The following is a 13,896-nucleotide window of genomic DNA, read 5'->3' as shown; positions in this document are numbered from 1 at the left end:
CCACAGTAGTGTTTATAGCCACTTGGTTCATATTTTTGAGCTTTAAGGAGAAAGCTTGGTTAAAATTGTCTGCTTAACCAAGTGGCTTGCTAAACAGAGTGATGATGGGAATTTGGTGAGAGTGGGAACTTAAGTAATTTAAACCAAGGGGCAACAGTAAATGAGTAAATATATAAATGATTATAAGGGAATAACAACATTAAAATTATCTAAGTAGAGGAGGCAGCAACAACCAGCATTTATATTGCGCCTCTAACATAGTAAAACATTCCAAGGTGCTTCACAGGAGCATTATCAAACAAAATTTGACACCGAGCCACATAAGGAGATAATAGAACAGATGGAGGTAGTTTTTAAGGAGTGTCTTAAAGGAGGAGAGGGAGGCGGAGAGGTTTAGGGAGGGAATTCCAGAGCTTAAGTCCACGGCAGCTGAAGGCACGGTTGCCAATGGTGGACCGATTTAAGATCGGGGATGTGCAAGAGGCCAGAATTGGAGGAGCACAGAGATCTTGGAGGGTTGTAGGGCTGGAGGAGGTTACAGAGATGGGGAGGGGGCGAGGCCATGAAGGGATTTGAAAACAAGGATGAGAATTTTAAAATTGAGGCAATAACCAAAATATATATATATCTCCATGTTATACATAACACTTCATGTGTACTGGATAGTGTGGTAAACCACTGTTTGTATTCCTGTTTGTCCTGTTTGTATTCCACTGTGTACATGCCTGGACATGCCTCGGCTGACTCCTCCCACAGGTCCTAGTATAAAGGTGACTGCTCCCCAGCCTTTGTATCCTGGACCGGTCGACCACTCGAGGCAGACCTCCATTCTGTTGTTAATAAAAGCCTTTAGTTACTCTTCTAACTCTCAGTCTTTTATGAGTAATTGATAGCGCAGCAATTTTATTAACAACATTTTTATAATGGAGAAGATCCTCACACCAGCATGCCTGGACTTAGATCATCGGGAGGCGGACTCATCCACCAAGTTTACTCACTGGCTTAAGTGTTTCGAAAAATTCCTGACCGCCTCCGAAGCAATCAAATCGGACGAGGACAAACTGGATGTCCTGACCTCCAAAGTGAACCACCGAGTGTACTCGGTCATCCAAGACGCGACCTCGTACGCGGATGCTATCAAGCTCCTCAAGGACCAGTACACGCGCCCAGTGAACGAAGTGTACGCCAGGCACCTCCTGGGGAGTCGTAAACAACAACCTGGGGAATCGACCGTGGAATACCTTCAGGCACTGTCTGTGCTTGGCCGGGCCTGTGGTTGTAAGGATGTAAAGGCCGCCGTGTACACAGAGGAACTTATCCGGGACGCTTTTGTAGCGGGCCACAGATCCAATTACACACGACAGCGACTGTTGGAGCAGAGTAACCTCGACCTCAACAAGGCCTCTGAACTCGCACTATCGTTGGATGCAGCCTACCAGGGCATGGATGCCTACTCCTCTGCACCGTGGACGCCGCGGGGAATGACAGCCTGGGACACGGTAGGACCGCCTCATAGCGCCGTGCCACCCCAGCCACACCCCAACAACGGCCCAACTACCGCAGCAGTGTCCCAAGGCCAGAAATGCTACTTCTGTGGCCAGGCAAAACACCCCAGAGCGCGCTGCCCGGCGAAAAACGCGATCTGCTCGGGCTGCGGGAAGAAGGGACACTACGCTAGCGTCTGCAGGGCCAAAGCCACCCCGAACCCCAGCAGCGCCGCGTGTGGGCCATGCGGGCCGCCATTTTGGACCTCCCCGGCCGTGTGCGAATCACCGGTACAGCAGCCATTTTGGACGCCTCCAGCCACATGGGGATCATGGACGCCGCCATCTTGGACGACAGCCGGGACGCAGCAGGCCCCCGACACCGCCTCCTCTGATACCCGCAGCGACACACCGACCCCGACGCTGGCATCCGTTACACTGGACCAAGCGAGACCGCACCAACTGGCCAGTTCCACAATGGACATTAAGGTAAATGGTCACGATACAATCTGCCTTTTTGACTCTGGGAGCACGGAGAGCTTCATCCACCCCGACACGGTGCGGCGTTGCTCTCTCCCAGTCCTGCCTGCGCAACAGCGGATTTCTATGGCCTCCGAGTCCCAGTCGGCGGACATCGGCGGCTACTGCGTGGTGACACTCGTAGTAGACGGGACCGTGTACGATCATTTTAAACTTCTGGTCCTGCCTGACCTCTGCGCTGCCGTCCTGCTGGGGTTAGATTTTCAGTGCCACCTTAAAAGTGTTACGATGGCGTACGGTGGACCCCTACCCCCACTCACAGTCCGCAGCCAGCAGCTTCCAAATTGCCCGCCGCGCACCAGGTGCAACCTCTCCACACTCAGTCACCCCCCCCCCCCCCGACTGTTTGCTAACCTCACCCCCGACTGTAAGCCCATCGCCACAAAGAGCAGGCGATACAGTGCCGGGGACAGGGTTTTCATTAAAACCGAAGTGGAGCGGCTCCTGAAAGAAGGGATTATTGAGGGCAGCACCAGCCCCTGGCGAGCCCAGGTTGTGGTCGTTAAGACCAGCGAGAAGCAGCGCCTGGTCATCGACTACAGCCAGACAATAAATCGCTACACCCTGCTGGACGCCTACCCACTCCCCCGTATAGCTGATATGGTCAACCAGATCGCGCAGTACCGCGTCTTCTCGACCATTGACCTGCAATCAGCGTACCACCAGCTCCCCATCCGCCCTGAGGACCGCCAGTACACTGCCTTTGAGGCAAACGGCCGCCTCTATCACTTCCTTAGGGTTCCCTTTGGCGTCACCAACGGGGTCTCCATCTTCCAAAGGGAGATGGACCGGATGGTAGATCAAAATGCGTTGCAGGCCACTTTCCCATATCTGGACAATGTGACCATCTGCGGCCGTGACTTGCAGGACCATGACGCAAACCTCGAAAAATTCCTCTGCACCGCCCAACTCCTAAACCTGACATATAACAAGGAGAAGTGCATATTCCGCACAAACCGCCTCGCCATCCTTGGCTGTGTTGTGGAACACGGAGTCATCGGCCCCGACCCCGACCGGATGCGTCCCCTTATGGAACTTCCACTGCCCCACTGCCTCAAGGCCCTGAAGAGGTACCTTGGGTTTTTCTCCTATTACGCCCAGTGGGTCCCCTACTATGCGGACAAGGCCCGTCCGCTGCTCAAGTCCACCTCTTTTCCCTTGATGGCAGAGGCCCGCTTAGCCTTCCACCGTATCAAGGAGGACATTGCCAAAGCCACCATGCACGCAGTGGACGAATCCATCCCCTTCCAGGTGGAAAGCGACGCGTCCGACTTTGCCCTGGCCGCTACCTTTAATCAGGCGGGGAGACCCGTGGCCTTCTTTTCACAAACCCTCCAAGGCCCGGAGACCAGACACTCCGCTGTTGAGAAGGAGGCCCAGGCGATTGTGGAGGCTGTGCGTCATTGGAGGCACTACCTGGCCGGAAAACGATTTACCCTGCTCACTGACCAGCGTTCAGTCGCTTTCATGTTTAACAACAAGCAGAGGGGCAAAATCAAAAATGACAAGATCTTGAGGTGGGGAATCGAACTTTCCACCTACAACTACGAGATCTTGTACCGGCCCGGGAAGCTAAATGAACCACCGGATGCGCTATCGCGTGGCACCTGCGCCAGCGCGCAGATCGATAGACTATGGGTCCTCCACAATGACCTCTGCCACCCGGGGGGGTCACCAGGTTCTTCCACCTCATCAAGGCCCGCAACCTGCCTTACTCTATTGAGGAGGTCAGGACCATGACCAGGAACTGCCAAGTCTGCGCTGAGTGCAAACCACACTTTTATAGACCAGACAGGGCCCACCTGATAAAAGCCACTCGCCCCTTCGAGCGCCTGAGCGTTGATTTTAAAGGGCCTCTCCCCTCCTCCGACCGCAATGTGTACTTCCTCAATATTATTGATGAGTACTCCTGTTTCCCGTTCGCCTTCCCCTGCCCGGACATGACCAGTGCCACGGTCATTAAATGTCTGAACAACCTCTTCACCCTGTTTGGCTTCCCCAGCTATATCCATAGCGACCGGGGCTCATCGTTTATGAGCGACGAACTCCGTCAGTACCTGCTAACTAGGGGTATTGCCACAAGCAGGACCACCAGTTACAACCCCCGGGGGAACGGACAGGTGGAAAGAGAAAATGCGACAGTTTGGAAGGCCGTCCTGCTAGCCTTAAAGTCTAGGGGCCTTCCAACCTCCCGCTGGCAGGATGTGCTCCCCGATGCGCTCCACTCTATTCGGTCACTGCTCTGCACTGCCACTAACTCCACCCCTCATGAGAAAATGTTTGTCTTCCCAAGGAAGTCCACATCAGGGACATCGCTACCGCCATGGCTGACGTCCCCAGGGCCGGTCCTACTGAGAAGACACGTGAGGACCCATAAAACGGACCCCCTGGTCGAGAGGGTCGACCTCCTCCACGCCAACCCCCAGTATGCTTACATCGCATACCCGGACGGGCGGGAGGACACAGTCTCCATAAGAGACCTTGCACCCTCGGGGACCACAGTAACCCACTACCCACTACCACCCCCCCCCCCCCCCCCCCCCCCCCCACGATCCGATATCCAGCCCCAGCAGACGGCAGGCCTGGGCCCCGCGACCCGCTCGACATCTACGAGGACGACATGCCTGTGCCACAGCCTACGCTGGACTCGACGCCGGAAGCTTCACTACCCCTGCCGTCGCCACGCCGATCACAGCGGCAGACAAGACCTCCAGAGAGACTCCAATACACTAACTTTTAATACACTTCACCCCGCCGGACTCAATTTTAAACAAGGGGTGAATGTGGTAAACCACTGTTTGTATTCCTGTTTGTCCTGTTTGTATTCCACTGTGTACATGCCTGGACATGCCTCGGCTGACTCCTCCCACAGGTCCTAGTATAAAGGTGACTGCTCCCCAGCCTTTGTATCCTGGACCGGTCGACCACTCGAGGCAGACCTCCATTCTGTTGTTAATAAAAGCCTTTAGTTACTCTTCTAACTCTCAGTCTTTTATGAGTAATTGATAGCGCATCAGATAGCACGTCTGCAGGAAGTGCCTCCAGTTGCTTGAACCCCAGCTCAGGGATTTTGAACTTGCGGACTGGCTGCTGGGCATGCGGGAGGCTGAGAATTTCCTGGAGGACATTCTAGGAGATGGTTTCCCCACAGCTGCAGGGAGTTTAGGAGGATAGTAAGTATGTGGTCATTCGGCAGGGTAGGAAGAGACCAGCAATGAAGGAATCCTCCGGGAGCTTGGCCCTCTCAAACCGGTTTCCATTGCTGGATACCAGTGAGGGTGACAACACCTCAGGGAATTGCAATGTAGAGCACATCCACAGGGCAAATTACTACTTGGGGCACAACAAAGTGTAGAAACGCAGTAGCCACAGGGGATTCAATAGACTGGGATAGACAGGAGTTTCTGAATCTCGCATGGGTGTTTCCTCCCTGGTGCCAGGGTAAAGGACATAACTGAGTGGGTGCAGAACATTTTGCAGGGAGAAGGGGAACAGCCAGAAGTTGTGGTTCATGTTGGAACCAATGACACAGGTAGGAAAAGGGTTGAGGTCTACAGACAGAGTTTCATGAGCTAGGGAGGAAGTTAGAGTAGAACTTCAAAGGTAGTCCCAGTGCCATGTACTAGTGAGAATAGGAGCTATAAGATAAGACAAGTTAACGCGTGGCTAGAGAAGTGGTGCAGGAGGGAGGCCTTCAGATTTCTGGGGCATTGGGACCAGTTCTGGGGCAGGAGGGACCTGTAACAAGATGGACAGGTTGCACCTCAACAGGGCTGGGACCAATGTCCTCGCAGGGAGGTTAACTATTGCTGTGAGGGAAGGTTTAAACTAATTTGGCAGAGGGAAGGGCACCAGGATCAAGCATTAGAGAGGAGATACAAGGTGCACAGAGAAATTGGAGACACAAGTAGCATTAGAATAAAGAGTAGTTCAGAAATAGAAACATAGAAACATAGAAGATAGGAGTAGGCCATTCGGCCCCTCGAGCCTGCTCCGCCATTCAATGAGATCATGGCTGATCGTCCAAATTCAGTACCCTGTTCCTGCCTTCTCTCCATAGCCCTTGATCCCCCTAGCCTTAAGAAATATATCCAACTCCTTCTTGAATATATTTAATGAATTGGCCTCTACTGCCTTCTGTGGTAGAGAATTCCACAGGTTCACCACTCTCTGGGTGAAGAAATTCCTCCTCATCTCTGTCCTAAATGGCTTACATTTATCCTTAGACTGTGACCCCTAGTTCTGGACTCCCTGAGCATCGGGAACATCCTTCCAGCATCTAGTCTGTCTAGTCCTGTTAGAATTTTATAAGTTTCGATGAGATCCCCTCTCATTCTTCTGAACTCCAGCAAGTACAAGCCCAATCGACCCAATCTTTCCTCATACGTCATTCCTGCCATCCCAGGTATCAGCCTGGTGAATCTTCGCTGCACTCCTTCCATGGCAAGAACATCCTTCCTCAGACAAGGCGACCAAAACTGCACACAATACTCCAGATGTGGTCTCAGCAAGACATCCTTGTTCCTGTACTCGGACCCTCTCGCTACGAAGGCCAACATACCATTTGCCTTCTTAACCGCCTGCTGCACCTGCATGCTTACTTTCAGCGACTGGTGCACAAGGACGCCCCGGTCTCGTTGCACTTCCCCTTCTCCCAATCTATTGCCATTCAGATAATAATCTGCCTTCCTGTTTTTGACACCAAAGTGGATAACCTCGCATTTATCCATGTTATATTGCATCTGCCATGCTTCTGCCCAATCACCCAACCTGTCCAAATCATACTGGAGTTTCTCCGTATCCTCCTCACAGCACACACGCCCACCCAGCTTTGTGTCATCTGCAAACTTGGAGATATTACATCTAGTTCCCTCATCCAGATCATTAATTAATATATATTGTGAATAGCTGGGGTCCAAGGACCGATCCCTGCGGTACCCCACTAGTCACTGCCTGCCACTCGGAAAAAGACCCGTTTATTCCAACTCTTTGCTTTCTGTCTGCCAACCAGTTCTCTATCCAAGTCAATACCTTGCCCCCAATCCCATGTGCCTTAATTTTACACGCTAATCTCTTATGCGGGACCTTATCGAAAGCCTTTTGAAAATCCAAATACACCACATCCACTGGTTCTCCCTTATCTATTTTACCAGTTACATCCTCAAAAAATTCCAGTAGATTAGTCAAGCACGATTTACCTTTTGTAAATCCATGTTGACTTTGTCCGATCCGGTCACTTTTTTCCAAGTGCTCTGCTATTACATCCTTTTTATAATGGACTCTAGCATTTTCCCCACTACCGATGTCAGGCTTACCAGTCTGTAATTCCCCATTTTCTCTCTACCACCCTTTTTGAACAGTGGGGTAACATTAGCTACCCGCCAATCCATGGGTACTGTTCCAGAGTATCGAATTTTGGAAGATGACCCGCAACGCATCTACTATTTCTAGGGCCACTTCCTTAAGTACCCTAGGATGTAGATTATCAGGCCCTGGGGATTTATCAGCCCTCAATCCCATCAATTTCCCGAACACCATTTCCCTACAAATACTGATTTCATTCAGTTCCTCCCTCTCATTAGACCCTATGTTCCCCGACATCTTTGGGAGGTTATTTGTGTCCTCCTTTGTGAAGACAGAACCAAAGTATGTATTTAATTGGTCTGCCATTTCTTTGTTCCCCATTATAAATTCCCCTGATTCTGACTGCAAGGGACCTACGCTTGACTTCACCAATCTTTTTCTCTTCACATAACTATAAAAGCTTTTACAGTCAGTTTTTATGTTCCCTGAAAGCTTACTCTATTTTCCCCCTCTTAATTAATCCCTTTGTCCTCCTTTGTTGAATCCTAAACTGCTCCCAATCCTCAGGTTTACTGCTTTTTCTGGCCAATTTATATGTCCTCTCCTTGGATCTTATGCTATCCCTAATTTCCCTTGTTAGCCACGGTTGAGTCACCTTTTTTGTTTTATTTTTATGCCAAATTGGGATGAACAAATTCTGTAGTTCATCCATGCGATCTTTGAATGTTTGCCATTGCCCATCCACCGTCACCCTTTGAGTGTCATTCCCCAATCAATCCTACCCAACTCGCACCTCATACCATCGTAGTCTCCTTTATTTAAATTCAGAGGGGGGATCAGAGAGATGGCAAATGCAAAGCCGTCTAAGATGGGTTTAGAGTGCATGTGCATAAATGCACGGAGCATGGTAAATAAGGTTGGTGAGCTGCAGGCACAAGTAGCCACGGGATTACAATAATAATGTCAATACCGGAGAGCTGGCTCAAACAAGGGCAGAAATGGGCATTTAATGTTTCCTGACTACAATGTATTCAGGAAAGATAAAGAAGGAAAAAAAGGAGTTGACAGTATTGATCAAAGATACCGTTACACCACTAGAAAGGGATGATGTACTTGAGGGTTCAAAGACCAAATCTATTTGGTTAGAATTAAGGAACAATAGAAGAGCGATTATGCTGCTGAGTGTATACTATAGGCCACCAAATAGTGGGGAGGAGACAGAGGAACAAATTTACAGGCAAATTGTAGAAAGATGCACGAACTAGAGTCGTGATAATGGGGGACTTCTGGGGAAAATAACAGTGTGAAGGGAAAAGGGGGAGGAATTCCTGAAATATGTACAAGAGAACTTTCTGATCAGTATGTTTCCAGCCCAACGAGGAACAAAGCTGTGATGGATCTAATTCTGGGGAATGAAGTGGGACAAGTGGAGCATGTTTCAGTGGGAGTCCTTTTGGAAAATAGTGATCACATTATCAATGAGGCAGAAATTCCATTCCCTACGGGTGTGTATGCACTGTGTACTCACCCGTAGGGCCAACGGAAATGCCGGTTTTAGGCATGCGCAGGAAACCAGCATTTCCGATCTGTCAAGAAAGCTCTTTCAAAAAATAAAATTTTTGTTTAAAATACCAATTTATTGTAATTTAAAGTCATTTTAAAAATTTGATTTTTTTAAAACATTTATTTAAAGTTTTATTATGTTTTGGGGGTGATCTCTATTCATATATTTGACAGGTCTTCCTGTCAAATGTATGAAGGGAGATTCCCATCTCTGATTAGCTCCCCATGGCCCATGTGATCCCAGGGACGTTGCGAACCATCTGGGCCTCTGGGATATGTGGGCCCTGCGCACCAGCCGTTTGGAGAGGCCCAGCAACGGAACTCTGCGTCTCCCGGGAGCCCTCCGGTCTAGGCGCAGATTTTTCCAGATCGCAGCCCTCCGCCCGCAGGAGGCCTGCGAACGGAATTTCTGGGCCGTTAGGTTTAGAGTAGTTTTGGAAAAGGACAAGAAAAATCAAATGTGCAAATACTCACCTGGTGGAGGGCTAATCGAGGGCTAATTTCAGTGAGATGAAAAGGTGGCCCAGGTGGATTGGAATCAAAGATTGGCAGGTAAAATAGTAAATGAGCAATGAGAGGCCTTCAAAGAGGAGATAGTTCGGGTACAGACTCGACACATTCCCATGAGGGGGAAAGGAAGGGCAGCCAAAGCTAGAGCTCCCTGGATGACTAAAGATATTGGCACAGAAATTCCCTACCTTACCGCCACAATCTTGGCAAGAAATGGTGGCCGCCACTCTCATGCCCTTTTCTGGCATGGGACTCGGTGGCTGCCATCTTGGTGAGGGTCTTAGCGCTGCCAATAGCACCGCTGGCCCTGGAGATGCAAATATGGAGAGCGTGATGTTAAGCCAACTTAACGTTCTACTCTGCAAACTTGGATCTTAGCACTGGGACCTAAGCTCACTCTGAAAAGTGAGCGTGCAGCAGACTGACAGACGCTGTCAGTACTTCTTAAAGGGACACACACATCTTTCAGGTAATTTTGCATTTAAGCTTTTGGCCTGGATTTTTTAATATTTTCTTGAAGTAGTGGCTTGGTGCAATACATTTCAAAAGTTTTTTAAGTGTGCAGGGAGTGCTGCTGGACACTTGCAAGGCCTAGGATGGTAAAGGAAGGCCTCAGAAGAAAGAAAATGCTGGAAATAGCAGGTCAGGCAACATCCGTGGAGAGAGAAACCAAGTTCATGTCTCAGTTCGAGATGCTGCCTGACCTGAGTATTTCCAGCATTTTATGCTTTCATTTCAGATTCATAGCATCTGCTTACAGAGGGAAGATGCAGAAGAGGAAGGATGCAAGACAGCTCCTTTCTGGCCGAGATGTCCGGGATGGAATCATCCGCCTGCCATGCTGCAACCACTAGGGTAGCACTGACCACAACCCCAATTCCCCTTTCAACATTTGTCCTACACCTTATCTTCCCTCTGTTACTGACCATCACAGCGTCCTCATGGCCACAGTGCTGAAATAAAAGCCACCATAAAGCAAACTTTCCAATCCAACTTTATAAGTCTATCCATCCAATGACATTGAGAAATCAACTCATCACCCTTATGCATTCCCTTAGTGACTGTCTTGTGTGTGCCTTTGCCTGTCCTACTGATGTCACGCAGTGCTACCCCAGTGGCTGCAGCATGGCTGACTTTCAGTGGGGGACACTGCAAATGGCTTTGCTGGTCGACCTTGAGCTGGTGGCTGGGAGTGTGAAATTGAGTGACGGTGTGTCTTCTTCTTCACTCTCCTCTCCCTCTTCTTGGTCAACCACTAGCTGGGCAGGTTGCATTTCTTGGGTGTGTGAAATGAGGAAGGCACAAGGATGGAGATGTGGTGAGGGAAGGGTGGAGTTGTGTTGAGGGAAGGGCGGGAAAGCAAGCGGTGCATGCCTGAAGGAGGATAACATATGAGGATACCCACATCTTGTATCCTTTCAGCCCCGCCACTGGACAAGGGCTCAGCCATGACCCTGCCAAGAATGGTCAGCACCATCTCCTCCAAGGGGGTGAGGTGAAGCTAGGAATGGGAGGTGTGCCTCGTGATTGGTACAGATTGTTGGTAGGTGATGGGGATGGGGGAGTCGTGCATTGAGAAGTGTGTGAGGCTAGTGGTGCACTTGGTAGCAGACAGCTATTGAAGATGTATTCACTGACCTTGACCACTGGTCTGAGGTCATGATGCTTCATTGAGCACTGGAGCCAGGTCGTGGGGTAACACTGCTGGCATCTGGTCCGACATCCTTCTTTCTGGAGGGCCTCCAGGCCCCGATGGGTAGAGGACCTCTCTTGCAGTGTTGACCCCCTGCATAAAGCTGGAGTATTGTGTGCGAGACACTGGATGCCCCTTCCCTGGCTTGCTGAGCCATTTTTGTTAGTGCTGAAGCACTTTTTCCATTTTTTTTTAGGTATGGAAGGCAATTCAGCTTTAAGAGCTGAAAACTCTCATTTGGGAAATCTTTTTAATAATTTTTTTCATTTTAGAAGTCAGTTCCCTTTTACGGGACCGAACTGCTTTCTGAAATGACAGTCTTGCTTTAAGAGAAGGCTGTTCTTGCTGCAATGACACTACGGCTACGCTACATTGGGGCCTCCTGCCGGGATTAATGCCATGAAAACGGCCTTGTATGGTAAGTTCAGTGCTGGGCTAATGTTAATTAGCAACCAGCGCCAATTTACCGGTACTGCCAGCGCTATCAATTTTGGAGGCCGTTAACACTGGCCCGCGGTGGCACCGGCAGATTTTTAGTGATCTCCAATTTCTAGGCGATAGTGATTAAAATCAAACTGAAAAAGGAGGCTTATGATAAATGTTGGGCTGAATACAAAATGTGCGGGGGAGAACTGAAAAAGGAACTGAAAAAGGAAATAAGAGGGGCAAAGAGAGTATATGAGAATAGATTAACATGAAGGGGAACAGAAACGTCTTTAAAAAGATATGAATAGTAGAAGGGTAGTCAAACGAAAGGTGGGGCCAATTAGGCACCAAAAAGGAAATTATCTTGTGGAGGCAGAGGGTATGGCTGAAGTACCAAATCTTCATTAAAGAAGAGGATGCTGCCAATGGTAGTTGAGAAGTTGGGTAGGATAAAAGTAGATAAAGCAGAGGTACTAAAACGGTTGGCAGCACTCAAAGTAGAAGTCACCCAGTCCGGATGGGATGCATCTTAGGTTGCTAAGGGAAATGAGGGTAGAAATTGCGAGGCTCTGGCCACAATCTACCAACCCACTTTAGATATGGGAATGGTGCCAGAGGACTGGAAGATTGCAAATGTTGCACCCCTGTTCAAAATAGGGGTGAGGGATAAACCGAGCAACTACAGGCCAGTCAACCGAACGTTGGTGCGGAAACTTTGAGACCTTAATCTGAGAGAGAATTAATTGACACTTGGATAAATATGGGTGAATAAATGAAAGCCAGGACGGATTTGTTAAAGGCAAAACGTATTTGACCAACTTGATTGAGTTCTTTGAATTAATGGAGAGGGTTGATGAGGGTAGTGCAGTTGGTGTTGTGTATGTGGATTTTCAAAAGGCGCTTGAAGTACCACAAGGGACTTGTTCGCAAAATTTAAGTCCATGGGATTAAAGGGGCAGTGACTACGTGGATACAAAATTGGCTAAGGGACAGAAAGCAGAGAGTAGTGGTGAACGGTTGTTTTTCAGACTGGAGTGAAGTGTGCGGTGGTGTCCCCCAGGGGTCAATGTTGGGAGTGCTGCTCTTTTTGATTGTATATTAATGACATGGATTTGGGTATACAGGGCATCATTTCAAAGTTTGCAGATGGCACAAAACTTGGAAATGTAGTAAACAATGAAGAGGATAGTAACAGACTTCAGGAGTACATAGACTGGTGAAATGGGCAGACACATGGCAGATGAAATTTAACACAGAGAAGTGTGAAGTGATTCAATCAAGAACGAGGAGAGGCAATATAAACTAAATGGAACATTTTAAAAGGGGTGCAGGAACAGGGAGACCTGGGGTGTATATGTACACATCTCTAATGGTGGCAGGACAAATTGAGAAGGCTGTTTAAAAAAAACATATGGGATCCGTAGCTTTATTAATAGAGGCATAGAGTGCCAAAGCAAGAAAGTTATGCTAAACCTTTTATTAAACACTGGTTAGGCCTCAGCTGGAGTCCTGTGTCCAATTCTGGGCACCACACTTTAGGAAGAATGACAAGACCTTGGAGAGGGTGCAGAGGAGATTTACCAGAATAGTACCAGGGATGAAAGACTTCAGTTTTGTGGAGGGACTAGAGAACCTGGAGTTGTTTTCCTTTGAGCAGGGAAGGTTAAAGAGAGATTTGATAAAGTTGTTCAAAATTATGAATGGTTTTGATAATAAGAGTAAATAAGGAGAAATTGTTTCCAGTGGCAGAAGGGTTAGTAACCAGAGGACACAGATCTAAGGTAGTTGGCAAAAGACCAGAGGTGACATGAGGAAACATTTTTTTACACAGCTGGATCTGGAATGCACTGCCTGAAAGGGTAGTGGAAGAAGATTCAATAATAATTTTCAAAAGGGAATTGGATAAATACTTTAAGTGAAAAAATTTGCAGGGCTATGGGGAAAGAGCAGGGGAGTAGGACTAATTGGATAGCTCTTTCAAAGAGCCAGAACAGACACGATGGGCCGAATGGCCTCTTTCTGTGCTATATCATTTGATTTTTGAATTTGAAGTGAATTATGCTTTATGCAATGATATGTAGTGTGCCAAATTCAGTAATTATTGGGATGTTACAAAGGTATAACTGATTATCTGTTTCAAACTTGTATCCATGGTACTGAGGTTTTGACTTTGGTCTACATAAGAACATAAGGAATAGGAGCAGGAGTAGGCCAATCGGCCCCTCGAGCCTGCTCCGCCATTCAATAAGATCATGGCTGATCTGATCCTAACCACCAATCCACTATCACAGAACCATCTCCTGAATCTAACAGAATTAGACACACGAAATAGGAGCAGGATCAGGCTACACGGCCCCTGGGCCCGCTCCGCTACCC

At 48.6% G+C, this 13,896-nt stretch overlaps 2 protein-coding genes across 13 annotated transcripts in view; one reads left to right on the top strand and one right to left on the bottom strand.

Annotated features, from left to right (window-relative positions):
- Positions 1 to 13,896, bottom strand: part of rapgef2b (Rap guanine nucleotide exchange factor 2b) — a 1,083,630-nt gene that overhangs the window by 105,855 nt on the left and 963,879 nt on the right. The window lies entirely within an intron of this gene.
- The window catches only part of etfdh (electron transfer flavoprotein dehydrogenase), a 120,841-nt gene that overhangs the window by 24,559 nt on the left and 82,386 nt on the right, over positions 1 to 13,896 (top strand). The gene's annotated exons all lie outside the window — the stretch shown is intronic.

Source organism: Somniosus microcephalus, chromosome 2 (assembly GCF_052327205.1).
Source record: "Somniosus microcephalus isolate GS21.2 chromosome 2, FLI_Smic_1.0, whole genome shotgun sequence".
In the NCBI taxonomy this organism is placed as follows: Eukaryota; Metazoa; Chordata; class Chondrichthyes; order Squaliformes; family Somniosidae; genus Somniosus; species Somniosus microcephalus.
Note: the sequence above shows the minus strand (reverse complement) of the source record. Positions and strands in the feature narration are given on the sequence as shown.